General features: G+C 53.6%; 1 pseudogene; it reads right to left on the reverse strand.

The window, feature by feature from the left end:
* Positions 1-17,395, reverse strand: part of LOC144608756 (suppressor of tumorigenicity 14 protein homolog) — a 63,572-nt pseudogene that overhangs the window by 15,782 nt on the left and 30,395 nt on the right.

The following is a 17,395-nucleotide window of genomic DNA, read 5'->3' on the forward strand; positions in this document are numbered from 1 at the left end:
CTTCACAGGAATAAAAACTGCCACCTGCTCTCTGGACCCCATCCCCTCCAGCTTTGTCAAGGCCTGCCTTCCTGCTCTCTCTCCACTTATCACTGCAACAATAAACTCCTCCATGTCCACTGGCATCGTCCCGCCATCCCTCAAAATCGCTGCTGTCACCCCCATTCTGAAAAAACCTGGTCTAAACCCTGACACCCCAAACAACTTCAGACCAATCTCCAACCTACCCTTTCTGTCCAAAGTTTTGGAACGTGCTGTAGCTTCCCAACTCAAATACCACCTCTCTACCAATAACCTGTATGAAACTTTCCAATCCGGATTCCGCTCCAACCACTGTACTGAAACTGCGCTCCTCAAAATCACAAACGACATTCTCCTCTCCTCCGACGCTGGCAACCTCAACATCCTCATCCTACTTGACCTCAGCGCCGCCTTTGACACCATAAATCACTCCATTCTCCTCACCCGACTTGAAACCTCCTTTAACATCACCGGCACAGCCCTATCCTGGTTCAAATCTTACCTCTCTGACAGACACCAGTTCATCTCCATTAACAACTGTAAATCCCCCACCGCTCCCCTCCCTCAAGGTGTCCCCCAAGGCTCAGTCCTTGGCCCCCTCCTCTTCATCCTCTACCTGTTCCCCCTTGGTCAATTAATCCGCCGTCATGGTCTCAACTTCCACTGCTTCGCCGATGATATCCAGCTCCTCATCTCCACCAAGTCAATCTCCCCCACCACACACTCTACACTGACAAACTGCATCACTGAAATAAAATCTTGGCTTCAATCAAACTTCCTCAAACTCAATTGCAACAAATCTGAAATCATCATCATTGGTCGAAAAACGCTCACCAAATCCACCCAAAACTTCATCCTCAACATTGATGGTCTCCCAGTATCCACCTCACCTCACATCCGGAATCTTGGAATCATCCTTGATCAAACCCTCTCCTTCGACAAACACATCAAACACATCACAAAGACAGCCTTCTTCCACCTCAAAAACATTGCCCGTCTCCGTCCATCCCTCTCCTCCACAGCTGCAGAAACCCTCATCCACGCCTTCATCACCTCCCGTCTGGACTACTGCAACAGCCTCCTCTATGGCGCACCCTCAAAAATCATCAATAAACTTCAATACATTCAAAACTCCGCTGCCCGTCTACTCACCCACACCTCGATCCGTGACCATATCACCCCCGTACTTTATAAACTCCACTGGCTCCCCATCCCCCAGAGAATCCAGTACAAAATCCTCCTCATAACCTACAAAGCCCTCCATAACCTGGCCCCATCCTACCTGACCGACCTCCTCCACAGGCACACTCCCACCTGCACCCTCCGCTCTGCCGCTGCCAATCTCCTATCCCCCCACATCCGGACCAAACTCAGATCCTGGGGGGACAGGGCTTTCTCCATCGCTGCTCCCACCCTATGGAACTCACTACCCCAAACCGTTAGAGACTCCTCCACACTCACCACATTCAAAACATCGCTGAAGTCTCACCTGTTCAGTACTGCCTTCAACCACTGAAGGTCACCTCACCTTCTGTCTCCTTTCTCTGTTCATTTATTTATTTACTTATTTATCTATTTATTCATTTCCCTATGTTCTCAAAATCTCTGTAAAGCGTCTTTGAGTATATGAAAAGCGCTATATAAATAAAATGCATTATTATTATTATTATTATCTATAGAAGTTGGTGAGAGTTGTTGGGGACGTACTGAACTTCCTAAACCTTCTAAGGAAGTCGAGGTACTGGTGGGCTTTCTTGGCCGTATGGGTGGACAAGTCCTCCAGCACTTCCCAAAACTGCAGCACCTGCAATTCCTAGTGTCTATGTACTCCTTGGTGCTTCACGGTGACGTGACTCCGCTGCTCCCACTGATCACTGCCGGTACTACAGTGCAGGCACCTGTGCCTTTGCTGCTCCTACTGATCACTGCCGGTACTACAGAGCAGACCCCTGTGACACTGCTGCTCCCACTGATCACTGCCGGTACTACAGTGCAGACCCCTGTGACACTGCTGCTCCTACTGATCACTGCCGGTACTACAGTGCAGACCCCTGTGACACTGCTGTTCCCACTGATCACTGCCGTTACTGCAGTGCAGACCCCTGTGCCTCTGCTGCTCCTACTGATCACTGCCGGTACTACAGTGCAGGCACCTACCACAGCTGATCTCATCGCTGCTGTCTCCACAGTCGTTCCACGTGTCACACTTCAGGTCATGTGCAATGCAGTGGCCGTTCCTGCAGGCAAACTGGTCCGGGCATGCTGCAGGAGAAGACACGTTACTGACTAACAGCATCTCCACCCAGGGAACATCCCTGGCCATCAGCAGCAACGTTTGCAAACAAAATGAAACACTCTAGACTATCACCGATCATATATGAAGAGGAAGGGAAAATACAGACACGGAGATTTGACACTCTTGCAGGGCTAGTCTCAACCAGCAGACAGCACAATATTCAACTAACCTCATGCAAGAAAATCAGGCAGCTGGAAACCTGAAACAAACGCTGGGAACTTTCAGCAGGTCGGGCAGCGAATGTGGGGAGAGAAACCGTCAAGGCCTCCAATCAAAGGTCTTTCACTGCAGAAGCTGAGCCTTCAATGGAGTATCTTTGACCCGAAACATTCTCTTTCTACAGATCTGTGCAGCGGCTCAAGTCTGCAGCATTCGCCAGCTCGAGGCATGATTACTGACTATCAACATGCAACGTCAACAGAACAAAGTCAGCAGTTGTAGAGTTAACGGAAATGTGGGGTGATGAGTAGTTTAGTTTAGAGATACAGCGTGGAAACAGGCCCTTTGGCCCACCGAGTCCGCACTGACCAACATTCCCGCAAGCTAGCACTATCCTACAGACTAGGGGCAATTTACAAATTTTACTGAAGACAATTACCCTACAATTTGCTTTTTTCTGTTGACTTTACACCTTGTCACGCCTCAAGCTGGAGAACACGGCATCACTGAGCATCCGTGAAAAGAGAATGGTTCAGGTCAAACCTACAAACCTGTACTTCTTTAGAGTGTAGGAGCAAAGAGGTCCTTCTACAGTTGTACCGGGCCCTGGTGAGACCGCACCTGGAGTACTGTGTGCAGTTTTGGTCTCCAAATTTGAGGAAGGATATTCTTGCTATTGAGGGCGTGCAGCATAGGTTCACTAGGTTAATTCCCGGAATGGCGGGACTGTCGTATGTTGAAAGGCTGGAGCAATTAGGCTTGTATACACTGGAATTTAGAAGGATGAGGGGGGATCTTATTGAAACATATAAGATAATTAGGGGATTGGACACATTAGAGGCAGGAAACATGTTCCCAATGTTGGGGGAGTCCAGAACAAGGGGCCACAGTTTAAGAATAAGGGGTAGGCCATTTAGAACGGAGATGAGGAAGAACTTTTTCAGTCAGAGAGTGGCGAAGGTGTGGAATTCTCTGCCTCAGAAGGCAGTGGAGGCCAGTTCGTTGGATGCTTTCAAGAGAGAGCTGGATAGAGCTCTTAAGGATAGCAGAGTGAGGGGGTATGGGGAGAAGGCAGGAACAGGGTACTGATTGAGAGTGATCAGCCATGATCGCATTGAATGGCGGTGCTGGCTCGAAGGGCTGAATGGCCTACTCCTGCACCTATTGTCTATTGTCTATTGTCTATAAACCAGGGCACCCGGAGAAAACCCACGCGGTCACAGGGAGAAATTACAAACTCCGAACCAGGTCTCTGGCGCCGTGAGGAAGCAACTCTACCGCTGCACCACCGTGCCACCCAAGCAGGGCAGGAGCGCAGGGGGGAGGGGGTGAGCATGTGGCTGGACGGTGTGATGGAGGGAGTGTGGCAGAGGTGGAGAGGCAGGCTGAGAGCAAGGACAGACCATAGTTATCTCAGCCAAAGAGACGGTGTGGGCAGAGGCAGTGAGGAGAGGTAGTGAGGAACAACCAGAGTCCCAGGGACTCCATCACTGGAGGAGTGAGCACCACTCGCATTCTATTGGTGCATCCACTGCTCCCTCCCCACCCCTTCACTCCCTGATTTCCCTCCGTTACTGTCAGTCAGTAAAGGTCGGGAGTGCAGGAGCAAAGAAGACCGTTGGCTGAGAGAAAATAAGTGTTAATTGCAGGTTAAAGTCCGTTTAAAGAGAGCGCCAAAAGGACGCTAGCAGTCAGTCAGTAAAGGTCGGGAGTGCATAAGCAGGGGAATTTATTATGGGGAACAAGGAAGTGGCAGACGAGTTGAACCGGTACTTTGGATCTTTCTTCACTAAGGAAGATACAAGCAATCTCCCAGATGTTCTAGTGGCAAGACATCCTAGGGTGACGGAGGAACTGAAGGAGATTCACATTAGGCAGGAAATGGTGTTGGGTAGACTGATGGGACTGAAGGCTGATAAATCCCCAGGGCCTGATGGTCTGCATCCCAGAGTACTTAAGGAGGTGGCTCTAGAAATCGTGGATGCATTGGTGATCATTTTCCAATGTTCTATAGATTCAGGATCAGTTCCTGTGGATTGGAGGGCAGCTAATGTTATCCCACTTTTTAAGAAAGGAGGGAGAGAGAAAACAGGAAATTATAGACCAGTTAGTCTGCCATCAGTGGTGGGGAAGATGCTGGAGTCAATTATAAAAGACCAAATTGCGGAGCATTTGGATAGCAGTAACAGGATCGTTCCGAGTCAGCATGTATTTACGAAGGGGAAATCATGCTTGACTAATCTTCTGGAATTATTTGAGGATGTAACTAGGAAAATTGACAGGAGAGAGCCGGTGGATGTCATGTACCTCGACTTTCAGAAAGCCTTTGATAAGGTTCCACATAGGAGATTAGTGGGCAAAATTAGAGCACATGGTATTGGAGGTAGGGTACTGACATGGATAGAAAATTGGTTCACAGACAGAAAGCAAAGAGTGGGGATAAATGGGTCCCTTTCAGAATGGCAGGCAATGACTAGTGGGCTACCTTAAGGCTCGGTGCTGGGACCGCAGCTATTTACAATATACATTAATGGCTTGGATGAAGGGATTAAAAGTACCATTAGCAAATTTGCAGATAATACAAAGCTGGGTGGTAGTGTGAGCTGTGAGGAAGATGCTATGAGGTTGCAGGGTGACTTGGACAGGTTGTGTGAGTGGGCGGATGCATGGCAGATGCAGTTTAATGTGGATAAGTGTGAGGTTATCCAATTTGGTGGTAAGAATAAGAAGGCAGATTATTATCTGAATGGTGTCAAGTTAGGAACAGAGGACGTACAACGAGATCTGGGTGTCCTAGTGCATCGGTCACTGAAAGGAAGCATGCAGGTACAGCAGGCAGTGAAGAAAGCCAATGGAATGTTGGCCTTCGTTACAAGAGGAGTTGAGTATAGAAGCAAAGAGGTCCTTCTGCAGTTGTACAGGGCCCTAGTGAGACTGCACCTAGAGTACTGTGTGCAGTTTTGGTCTCCAAATTTGAGGAAGGATATTCTTGCTATTGAGGGCGTGCAGCATAGGTTTACTAGTTTAATTCCCGGAATGGCAGGACTGTCGTATGTTGAAAGACTGGAGCGACTAGGCTTGAATACACTGTAATTTATAAGGATGAGAGGGGATCTTATCGAAACATATAAGATTATTAAGGGGTTGGACACGTTAGAGGCAGGAAACATGTTCTCAATGTTGGGGGAGTCCAGAACCAGGGGCCACAGTTTAAGAATAAGAGGTAGGCCATTTAGAACGGAGATGAGGAAAAACGTTTTCAGTCAGAGAGTTGTAAATCTGTGGAATTCACTGCCTCAGAAGGCAATGGAGGCCAATTCTCTGAATGCATTCAAGAGAGAGCTAGATAGAGCTCTTAAGGATAGCAGAGTTAGTGGGTATGGGAAGAAGGCAGGAACGGGGTACTGATTGAGAATGATCAGCCATGATCACATTGAATGGTGGTGCTGGCTCGAAGGGCCCAATGGCCTACTCCTGCACCTATTGTCTATTGTCTATTCCTCCCACAACCTACCCCTCCGCCAGATTCTCTGCTGCTACTTACGTTTACTTGCATCGTAAGGCTCAAACGTGGCAGAAAATCCCCGGAAGGACTCGGCCCCGTTGGAGCGGAACTTGATGGTCATCTCGTTACTGTTCCCCAGCTCTACGATCGGCGGCTGCTCACCACAGATCCTGAAATACAAGCATGGAGTGGTTGGCAAATCACAAGAATGACACTGATGTCACACCTTTGACCTCCGTCAAATGTGCCGCTGATGTTCAGAGCCTCTCGGGCTGACAGAGATGTCTACGCACAACGTAGATACATGAAAACGCAAAGAACTGCACATGTTGCAGCCTTCAGCAAAACAAAGTGCTGGAGGAATTCAGCAGGTCAGGCAGCATCTGTGGAAGCAATGGATAGGTGATATTTCCTCAGGCAGGAACGTGAAACATGATGTATGATTTGGAAAACAATTCTGGAATGTGTGTGAGGTGAACAGTTAACACATGCACTGTTTAGTCGGCCCCACCTTCCCTGACCCGAGACACCATGAATCATCCATTGCTCCTCATTACTGAAGACACTGGAGACCATGGATGGACAACTGGTGGAACGGTGGCACAGCGGTAGAGTTGCTGCTTTACAGCACCAGGGACCTGGGTTCGATTCTAGATTCACCACCTTCTGACTAAAGAAATTCCTCCTCATCTCCTTCGTAAAGGAACATCCTTTAATTCTGAGGCTGTGACCTGTGGTTCTAGACTCTCCCACTAGTGGAAACATCCTCTCCACATCCACCCTATCCAGGCCGCTCACTATTCGGTAAGTTTCAATGAGGTCGTCCCCTCATCCTTCTAAACCCCAATGGGATATAGCGTGATTGATGAAGTTGGGAACACTATTTGTATGTTAAGTACAGGGTTTAATCGGGAAAATGAGAACAACTTGGAATTTATTTGAAATTGACAGAGAAAAGCCGCCTTGGGTGACAGTGTTTGCATGTAACCTGGTTCCATGTAGTCTCGGCCACATTATAGACTTCCCCAAGTCTAGAATCTTACCAGCTCTTCAAATATTACATTGAAATATCCTGGTCAGCACCAAGTAAATGTCTGCCCATCTGTGAGCTGAAACTGCAAGGTGAGGCCAATGTAATCCACACAAACGTATTTCATATCACACATCTCCATAACATGAAACATGCAAATGTCTACAGAGCCAGACGCCGGCACGTATAAATGCATGTCTAAATGCACGTATAAATGCAACCAGCTGACTGCTAGGCTGTAAATACTAGTGTGGAAAATTCTCCCAATGCACTACTGAAATGTACTTTCTTCCAAACGTCAGCTGCTTGTTACAATGTCTATGAATATCATCTCCCTGACATCCTACTCACTCTCTATTCACTGCCTACTGCTCACAGTCCCCACATCAAGAGCCCTTTCCATCTTTATTTCACCCAGCAACAGCCAACTTGCACTTTGAATCTCACTGTGGCCTCACCACTAAATCATCTTTAATCAGTAAAGTTATTCAACATTTCCCACTATGTTATTTTACAATGGTCTGTCATAAAGAAAGTTAGACGCAACATGCTGGAGTAACGCAGCATCTCTGGAGAGAAGGAACAGGTGACATTTCAGATCAGGAAGTTGTTTATTAACAGCCAGTACTAATGTCTGTATAAATATGTGGACAAATAGTGGATGACACAGGGGTTACATTCTGGTTGACAGGATGAAGTGAGGTGGGTGGGTGTGTGTGTGGGAGTGTGGGTGGGTGGGTGTGTGTGTGGGTGGGTGGGTGGGTGTGTGTGTGTGTGTGTGGGTGGGTGTGTGGGTGGGTGAGTGTGTGTGTGGGTGTGTGGGTGGGTGGGGGTGTGTGTGTGTGTGGGTGGGTGCGGGGCAGTGTTCGTGTGTGTGTGTGTGTGTGGGTGGGTGGGTGTGTGTGTGTGTGTGTGGGTGGGTGGGTGTGTGTGTGTGTGTGGGTGGGTGTGTGTGTGGGTGTGTGGGTGGGTGGGGGTGTGTGTGTGTGTGGGTGGGTGCGGGGCAGTGTTCGTGTGTGTGTGTGTGTGTGGGTGGGTGGGTGTGTGTGTGGGTGTGTGGATGGGTGGGTGTGTGTGTGTGTGTGTGTGTGGGTGGGTGTGTGTGTGGGTGTGTGGGTGGGTGGGGGTGTGTGTGTGTGTGTGTGTGTGTGGGTGGGTGGGTGGGTGTGTGGGTGGGTGTGTGTGTGGGTGTGTGGGTGTGTGGGTGTGTGTGTGTGTGTGTGTGTGTGTGTGTGGGTGGGTGGGTGTGTGTGTGTGTGGGTGTGTGTGTGTGTGGGTGGGTGCGGGGCAGTGTTCGTGTGTGGGTGGGTGGGTGGGTGTGTGTGTGTGTGTGTGGGTGGGTGTGTGGGTGTGTGTGTGTGTGTGTGTGTGTGGGTGGGTGCGGGGCAGTGTTCGTGTGTGGGTGTGTGGGTGGGTAGAGGGAAGTGCTCCCTTCCCCCACCACGACACACGCATTGGCCATTGGGAAGTGCTCCCTTCCCCCACCCACCCACACACACCATTATCCTCTTGCACTTTGTCGACGGTGACCGACGAGGTCAGTGACCTCACTCAGCATCTCTCCAAAACTCAACAACCTGCTGCACAGACCCAGCTGCAGGAGTGAGGACGGGCACACTGGGCAGATGTGCCCACATCCCAGTCCTGTCACCACTGCCACAGCCAGTGGCCCTCTGCCCCAGCCAGTGCTCTTGTGCCCCAGCCAGTGCCCCTCACTGCCCCAACCATTGCCCTCACTGCCCCAGCCAGTGCTCTTGTGCCCCAGCCAGTGCCCCTCACTGCCCCAGCTAGTGCTCTTGTGCCCCAGCCATTGCCCTCACTGCCCCAGCCAGTGCCCCTCACTGTCCCAGCCAGTGCTCTTGTGCCCCAGCCAGTGGCCCTCTGCCCCAGCCAGTGCCCCTCACTGCCCCAGCCAGTGCTCTTGTGCCCCAGCCATTGCCCTCACTGCCCCAGCCAGTGCCCCTCACTGCCCCAACCAGTGCCCTCACAGCCCCAACCAGTGCCCCTCACTGCCCCAGCCAGTGCCCCTCACTGCCCCAGCCAGTGCCCCTCACTGCCCCAGCCCATGCCCCTCACTGCCCCAGCCAGTGCTCTTGTGCCCCAGCCAGTGACCCTCACTGCCCCAGCCAGTGCTCCTGTGCCCCAGCCATTGCCCTCACTGCCCCAGCCAGTGGCCCTCACTGCCCCAGCCAGTGGCCCTCACTGCCCCAGCCAGTGCCCTCACTGCCCCAACCAGTGCCCCTCACTGCCCCAGCCAGTGCCCCTCTCTGCCCCAGCCAGTGCCCCTCTCTGCCCCAGCCAGTGCCCCTCACTGCCCCAGTCGGTGCCCTCACTGCCCCAACCGGTGCCCCTCACTGCCCCAGCCAGTGCCCCTCTCTGCCCCAGCCAGTGCCCCTCTCTGCCCCAGCCAGTGCCCCTCACTGCCCCAGTCAGTGCCCTCACTGCCCCAGCCAGTGACCCTCACTGCCCCAGCCAGTGCCCCTCACTGCCCCAGCCAGTGCCCTCACTGCCCCAACCAGTGACCCTCACTGCCCCAGCCAGTGCCCCTCTCTGCCCCAGCCAGTGCCCCTCACTGCCCCAGTCAGTGCCCTCACTGCCCCAGCCAGTGCCCCTCTCTGCCCCAGCCAGTGCCCCTCACTGCCCCAGTCAGTGCCCCTCACTGCCCCAGCCAGTGCCCCTCACTGCCCCAGCCATTGCCCTCACCGCCCCAGCCAGTGCCCTCACTGCCCCAGCCAGTGCCCCTCACTGCCCCAGCCAGTGCCCTCACTGCCCCAGCCATTGCCCTCACTGCCCCAGCCAGTGCCCTCACTGCCCCAGCCATTGCCCTCACTGCCCCAGCCAGTGCCCCTCTCTGCCCCAGCCAGTGCCCTCACTGCCCCAGCCATTGCCCTCACTGCCCCAGCCAGTGCCCTCACTGCCCCAGCCAGTGCCCCTCACTGCCCCAGCCAGTGCCCCTCTCTGCCCCAGCCATTGCCCTCACTGCCCCAGCCAGTGCCCTCACTGCCCCAGCCATTGCCCTCACTGCCCCAGCCAGTGCCCTCACTGCCCCAGCCAGTGGCCCCTCACTGCCCCAGCCAGTGGCCCCTCACTGCCCCAGCCAGTGCCCCTCTCTGCCCCAGCCAGTGCCCCTCACTGCCCCAGCCAGTGCCCCTCACTGCCCCAGCCAGTGGCCCCTCACTGCCCCAGCCAGTGGCCCCTCACTGCCCCAGCCAGTGGCCCCTCACTGCCCCAGCCAGTGGCCCCTCACTGCCCCAGCCATGGCTGGTGCTCTGCCCTGGTCTGGGAAGCCCTCTGACCAACGATGCCCTGGGGTGCATCTGCTGCCCATACCCCAGAGTAAACCCACAGCCGTCCCCTCTAATCTCCAACGTGAGACTCAACAACCATGCGGCATTTCTCTGCCTCTGCCCTCGTTCCGAGACGCGAGTGACAACAGACAATGTTGTCTCAGGTGGTGCCTCACAATGTCATAAGCAGAATGAGGCCGTTCCACCCAGTCTACCCCCCCATTCTCCTGCCTTCTCTCCCATAACCCTTGACACCCGCACTAATCAAGAATCTGTCAATCTCTGCCTTAAAAACATCCACAGCTGTCAGTGGCAAAGAGTTCCACAGATTCACCACCCACTGACTAAAGACATTTCTCCTCATCTCCTTCCCAAAGCCTCGCCCTCTGCCCTGATCAAAGATACTAGAGGAACAAGATAGACCACTCGACCCTAAAAACCATAGTATGTCATGACGCCATTTTAGTAGCAGAAACTTGCAGAAACATTTTAAAAGAAAAATAACAAAAATCTGTGAATTGATAGATGAGATATATTCTGCATTTTAATGGTATCATCACACATACTGTTCCCCCAAAACACTGATTACACTGCGAGAGGCAGAGCAAACGGCGGGTTTGCCTACTAAAATGGCTCCTTTGCGTACTACACTTCAGTATAGGCGATTTCAACAGAGTGGTCCATCTTGTTCCTCTAGTATCTTTGGACCTGAGTGAACCCCACCCCAGACCACCCACTGCCCCCCACCACAGACCACCCACTGCCCCCCACCACAGACCACCCACTGCCCCCCACCACAGACCACCCCCCCATCCCAGACCACCCCCATCCCAGACCACCCCCTATCCCAGACCACCCTCCCATCCCAGACCACCCCCATCCCAGACCACCCACTGTCCCCATCCCAGTCCACTGCCCCCTACCCCAGACCACCCACTGCCCCCACCACAGACCACCCCCCCATCCCAGACCATTGCCCCCCCAACCCAGACCACCCACTGCCCCCCCACCCCAGACCACCCACTTCCCTCCCACCCACTGCCCCCCCCACCCCACCCACTGCCCCCCACCCCAGACCACCCACTGCCCCCCACCCCAGACCACCCACTGCCCCCAACCCAGACCACCCACTGCCCCCATCCCAGACCACTGCCCCCCACCCCAGACCACCCATTGCCCCCCACCCCAGACCACCCACTGCCCCCCACCCCAGACCACCCACTGCCCCCCCTACCCCAGACCACCCACTGCCCCCCCCTACCCCAGACCACCCACTGCCCCCCACCCCACCCCACCCACTGCCCCCCACCCCAGACCACCCACTGCCCCCCACCCCAGACCACCCATTGCCCCCATCCCAGACCACTGCCCCCCACCCCAGACCATCCACTGCCCCCCACCCCAGACCACCCATTGCCCCCCACCCCAGACCACCCACTGCCCCCCCCACCCCAGACCACCCACTGCTCCCCACCCCAGACCACCCACTGCCCCCCACCCCAGACCACCCCCCCACCACAGACCACCCACTGCCCCCCACCCCAGACCACCCACTGCCCCCCCATCCCAGACCACCCACTGCCCCCCACCCCAGACCACCCACTGCCCAGGGACCTTCATAGCCTTTGATGCGGATGACTGGAGACTCACCTGCGGTTGTTGATCTCCACATAGTCCTTGCAGACCTTGTTCTTGTCTGGGTTTTGCAAAAGGAACACTGTGAACACCACCTTGACGTGGTTCGGCTGGGTCACCTGACGAGAGAATGGATCATGGTGAACCTGGGGTCGGAGTGCAGATGCGGGCAACCTGAACCCGAGAGGTATCATCACGGCACCACTCGCAGAAAACCACCCCCCCTCCACCCCTGGGGGACGAGCAGTGAGGACCCAGCCTGTGGGCACTGCCCGATACTGGTCCTTGCCAGACCCAGCGTAAACCAGGCACCCAGTCACGCCCACACAGCTCCAATGTTATCCAGAGCAAAGCTCGACCCAAACTATGCTTCTTGACCAGACCTAAACAACAATTCAGAATGACACCGCACACACACACACTGCCTCTCAACCCAATGCTTCCATGCCCACCACAAGGGACCCAATTTACCCAACTAATACCCAGCACTTAGTCCACGGCCTCTATGTGCTTATAAACAGTCATAGACCTGTATAGCACGGACACGGCCCTTCAGCCCATCCGGCCCATGCCAACAAATTGCCATTCTGGGTTAGTTCCATTTGCCTGCTGTTGGTATATTTCATAATTCAATTGTGGAGAATGTTTGCTGTTGTCAAAGTGAAATTCAAAGTCATCTTGTTACATTTACACTTTGGAGAGGTTTACCAGAACGCTGCCTGGATTAGAGAGCATCAGCAAAAGGAGAGGTTGGACAAAGTTGGATCGATGTCTCTGGAACGATGGAGGTCGAGGGGAGACCTGACAGACGTTTACAAAATGATGAGAGGCATTGATAGGGAAGACAATCAGAACCTTTTTCCCCCAGGGTGGAAATATCAAAGACTAGGGGGCATAACTTCAAGGTGAGAGGGGCAAAGTTTAAAGAAGATGTGTGGGGCAGGGCCAGGGGTGGTGACGGAGATACAATGATGGCGGTTGAGAGGCTTTTAGATTGGGACATGGAAATGCAGGGAAACGAGGACACCAACATTAAAGGAATGTGAATTATACAGATAGTTGAAATATAAGTCAGGGCACGGTACTAAAAACCCAGGCACAATACAGACAAAGCACATGGATGGTGAGTTGTCATCCCTGTGCGTGTCACACGGCAGTGCACACAGTCCCACTGGCACACGGGATTCCAGATCATACCTGATAGCACAGAATTAGGCCTTTCGGCCCACCAAGTTTACTCCGCCATTCAATCATGGCTGATCTATTTCTCACTTCTAACTCCATTCTCCTGCCTTCTCCCCACAGCCCCCGACACCTGCACTAATCAGTTCAGGGTCTGAGACCAGGGTGGGGGAAGAAAGGGGCAGATGGACAATCTCCAAAGCACAGCAGCGGGGAGAATGCCAGTCCCCCATTAAACAGGCCCTCAGTGCTCAATGCCAGGAGAACATTCTAGAGCACTCCCACCGCAGCTTTGGAAAGGGGTCCCAGCAAAACATGGTGGCACAATGGTCAGGAAGATGGTCAAACTCAAAACCCCCAGCCCCTGACACTGGGGGCACTCAGCGGAAGGTGACGGGGCAGGGAGTCCACGGCCCAGCTGACAATAGCTCATATGGTCATAACTGATAGGAGCAGAATTAGGCCATTCGGCCCACCAAGTCTACTCCACCATTCAATCGTGGCTAATCTATCTCTCCCTCTTAACCCCATTCTGCCCAGAACCCCCGACAATGAACTCCTGACAATTGGTGCTTTGTCCCACAGTCATGATCCAGGATGTCCATGGAGACGTAGGCATATGGCGCAAGGATAAGGTGGTTGTCTCGTCTCCCTGACGGCTGGTCCAGCTCCCAGAGCCAGAGACCCTCCCCACAGTGGCAACAGCCCACATCACTGAGGCTTCTGTAGCACAGAGCCGATGGGTGGAATGGCCTCCTGCGACTGCAGGGACCCTGAGCCCGTACTGCTGCTCAGTTGATGCTGAGGAAAGGCAGAGGATGCACAGGACAGGGCGACAAGAGCGAGGGTGTGGGAGTGGACAGTTACATGGTCAGGTCCTGTTCTGTAACTACCCTGCCCATATTCTCTACCTCAGATAGTGAAGGCAAGCATGCTGTGTGCCTTCTTTACCACCCTACCAACCTGTGCCACCTTCAGGGAGTTTATCCACAATCGTTCCTCTCTCTCACACAGCATGGCCACCTCCTGTGGCATTCCTCTCTGCCCCCACAACCCCATCTCCACATGTTCCTACAGCCTCCTTCAACTTCCTTTAGTGAAATGTCATCAACTTGAAGTACAGTTTCTCTCACCAATGACGTTCCCTGATCTGGTGAGTATTTCCAACACTTTGTATTTTTGTAGATTGACACAAAATGCTGGAGTAACTCAGCGGGACAGGCAGCATCTCGGGACTTTGCCCCACCCCCTCCCCTGACATCAGTCTGAAGAAGGGTCTCGACCCGAAACGTCACCCATTCCTTCTCTCCCGAGATGCTGCCTGACCCGCTGGGTTACTCCAGCACATTGTGTCGATGTTCCCTGATCTAGTGAGTATTTCCAACACTTTGTATTTTTGCTGCAGGAGTGCAGGGCTCTGACCCATGCAGCCATGCAGCAGATGAGGAAGAGTTGCAACCACACAGAGCAACGATGCAGACTTACCCTCAACACCCAGGTGCAGTCTGCACGGGGTGGGTAGTACGCTGGGTAATACGGGGAGGAGAAGTTCCCGGATCCTTCCAGAATCTTGCTGCACTCTGTTGAAACAAATGGCCTTTACGGTTAGTGACTGCAAGGGTGGCTCCCTTCACCCATCAGGAGACAAGGCTGGCAGACTCGGGCACACTGAAGGAGAAGGACTACGTGTTCTACTGGCAGGGGAAGGACTCTGGCGAGCCCAGAGAGCACGGAGTAGACTTCACAGTAAAGAGCAGCCTGCTGAACACGGTGGAACCAGGCAGAAATGGCTCAGAGCGACTCCTGACTCTCTGCCTCAACACCACCGCAGGCCCGGTCACCCTTGTCAGCGTGTATGCCCCGACACTGTCCTCCACATCAGACACAAAGGACGAGTTCTACGAGAAACTCACATCCATCATCAGCAGCATCCCCAGCAAGGCAGAACTTGTTCTCTTGGGCGACTTCATCGCCAGAGTGGGCGCAGACCACGAATCATGGTCTTCCTGCCTTGGGCAGTTTGGTGTGGGCAAAATGAATGAGAACGGACAGCGACTGTTCGAGCTGTGCACTTACCGTGACCTGTGCATCGCCAACTCGTACTTCCAGACAAAGCCCCAGCACAAGGTATCCTGGAGGCACCCACGCTCAAAGCATTGGCATCAACTGGATCTGATCCTAGTCAGACGTGCTGCCCTCAAGAACGTTCTCCACACACGTTCCTACCACAGTGCGGACTGCCACACAGACCACTCCTTGGTGTGTTGCAAGATCAGGCTGCAACCAAAGAGGTTCTACCATACCATAGAAGCAGGGGAAACCCCGCATCGATATCAGCAAGATGCAGACCTCGTGCAACAGTTTGCAGAGGCTTTTGAGAGAGAACTTGCCACCTCGTGTCCTGGAGACTGCAACAGAGAAGTGGGAAACTCTGCGGGACACCATGCACCACACAGCCTTGGCTAGCTTTGGGAAGAAGATCTCAAAGACACACGACTGGTTTGAGGCCAAGTCGACCGAGATGACTCCCGTCATCGAAGCCAAGCATGCCGCCCTAGACGAGTACAAGCGGTCAGCCAACGAGAAGAACCTGCAGATCCTCAGGGCTGCCAGGAGCAAGGCTCAGCAGACTGCCAGGCGTTGCACCAATGAGTACTGGACACAGCTTAGTGAGGACATCCAGACGGCCGCCATAACAGAGAACATCAGGGGAATGTACGATGGCATTAAGAAGGCAGTAGGACCAGTCCAGAGCAAGACAGGCCCCCTCAAACCCTCCACTGGGGAAGTAATCATAGACAAATGCCAGCAGATGGAGAGATGGGTGGAACTACTCCGACCTCTACTCGAGAGAGAACACTGTGTCCCCCTCAGCCCTTGCCGACCATGGATGATTTAGATGGAGAGCCGATGGTAGAAGAGCTCAGCAAGGCCATTGACAGCCTGGCCTCAGGCAAGGCCCCAGGCAGCAATGGGATTCCCTCTGACCTGATCAAGCACTGCAAGACTATCTTACTGCTTCCTCTATATGAAGTCCTCTGCCAGTGCTGGCAAGAAGGAGCTGTACCGCAGGACATGAGGGATGCCACGATCATTACCCTCGACAAGAACAAGGGCGAGTGAAGCGACTGCAACAACAAGAGGCATCTCCCTCCTCAACATCGTCAGCAAGGTCTTTGCTCGGGTCATCTTGATCTGCCTGCAGAAGCTGGCAGAACGTGTCTACCCAGAGTCACAGTGCGGTTTCTGAGCTGGAAGGTCAACAGTAGACATGGTCTTCTCCCTTCGCCAGCTCCAAGAGAAGTGCAGAGAACAGCGGATGCCCATGTATATGGCTTTCATTGACCTCACCAAGGCGTTCGACTTTGTCAGCAGAGATGGCCTATTCAGGACTCTCCCAAAGATCGGCTGCCCACCAAAACTGCAGAGCATGATAGAATCCTTCCACATCAACACGAAGGGGACAGTGCAGATCATTGGCAGTTTCTCGGAGCCCTTCAACATCCGCAGAGGCATCAAACAAGGCTGCGTCCTCGCTCCCACACTCTTTGGGATTTTCTTCGCTCTGCTCCTGAAACATGCCTTCAGCACCGCAACAGAGGCGATCTACCTGCGTACTAGATCAGACGGCAAGCTCTTCAACCTCACCCGCCTCCGAGCCACGACAAAAGTACGTGAAGCTCTCATCAGAGACATGTTGTTCGCCGATGATGCAGCAGTTGTGTCCCACACCCAGCAGGAACTACAGTCATTGATGGACCGCTTCTATCGGGCTTGCAAGGACTTTGGGCTGACCATCAGCCTGAAGAAGACGAACGTCCTGGGACAGAATACAGAGGCACCGACTGTCATCACCATCGACGACTACGAACTCGATGCCGTCCCTCAGTTCACGTACCTCGGCTCCACCATCACCGACAACCTCTCCTTGGACACAGAGATTGACAAGTGGATCGGGAAGGCAGCTACAACTCTCGCTCGCCTCACAACTCGAGTGTGGACCAATCCAAAGCTGACAGTGAAGACAAAGATAGCAGTCTACAACGCCTGTGTCAACAGCACGCTGCTGTACGGCAGTGAGACATGGACTACATATGCCAGACTGGAGAGAAGACTCAACACCTTCCACCTTAGAAGCATCCGCCGTATCCTGGGTATATCTCAGGCAGCACAGGCTGTGGTGGCTGGGCCACGTCCACCAGATGGAGGATGGCCGTATTCCAAAAGACATCCTCTATGGAGAGCTGACATCTGGGAGGAGAACCAGCGGTCGCCCCCAG

Source organism: Rhinoraja longicauda, chromosome 32 (assembly GCF_053455715.1).
Source record: "Rhinoraja longicauda isolate Sanriku21f chromosome 32, sRhiLon1.1, whole genome shotgun sequence".
Classification (NCBI taxonomy): Eukaryota; Metazoa; Chordata; class Chondrichthyes; order Rajiformes; family Arhynchobatidae; genus Rhinoraja; species Rhinoraja longicauda.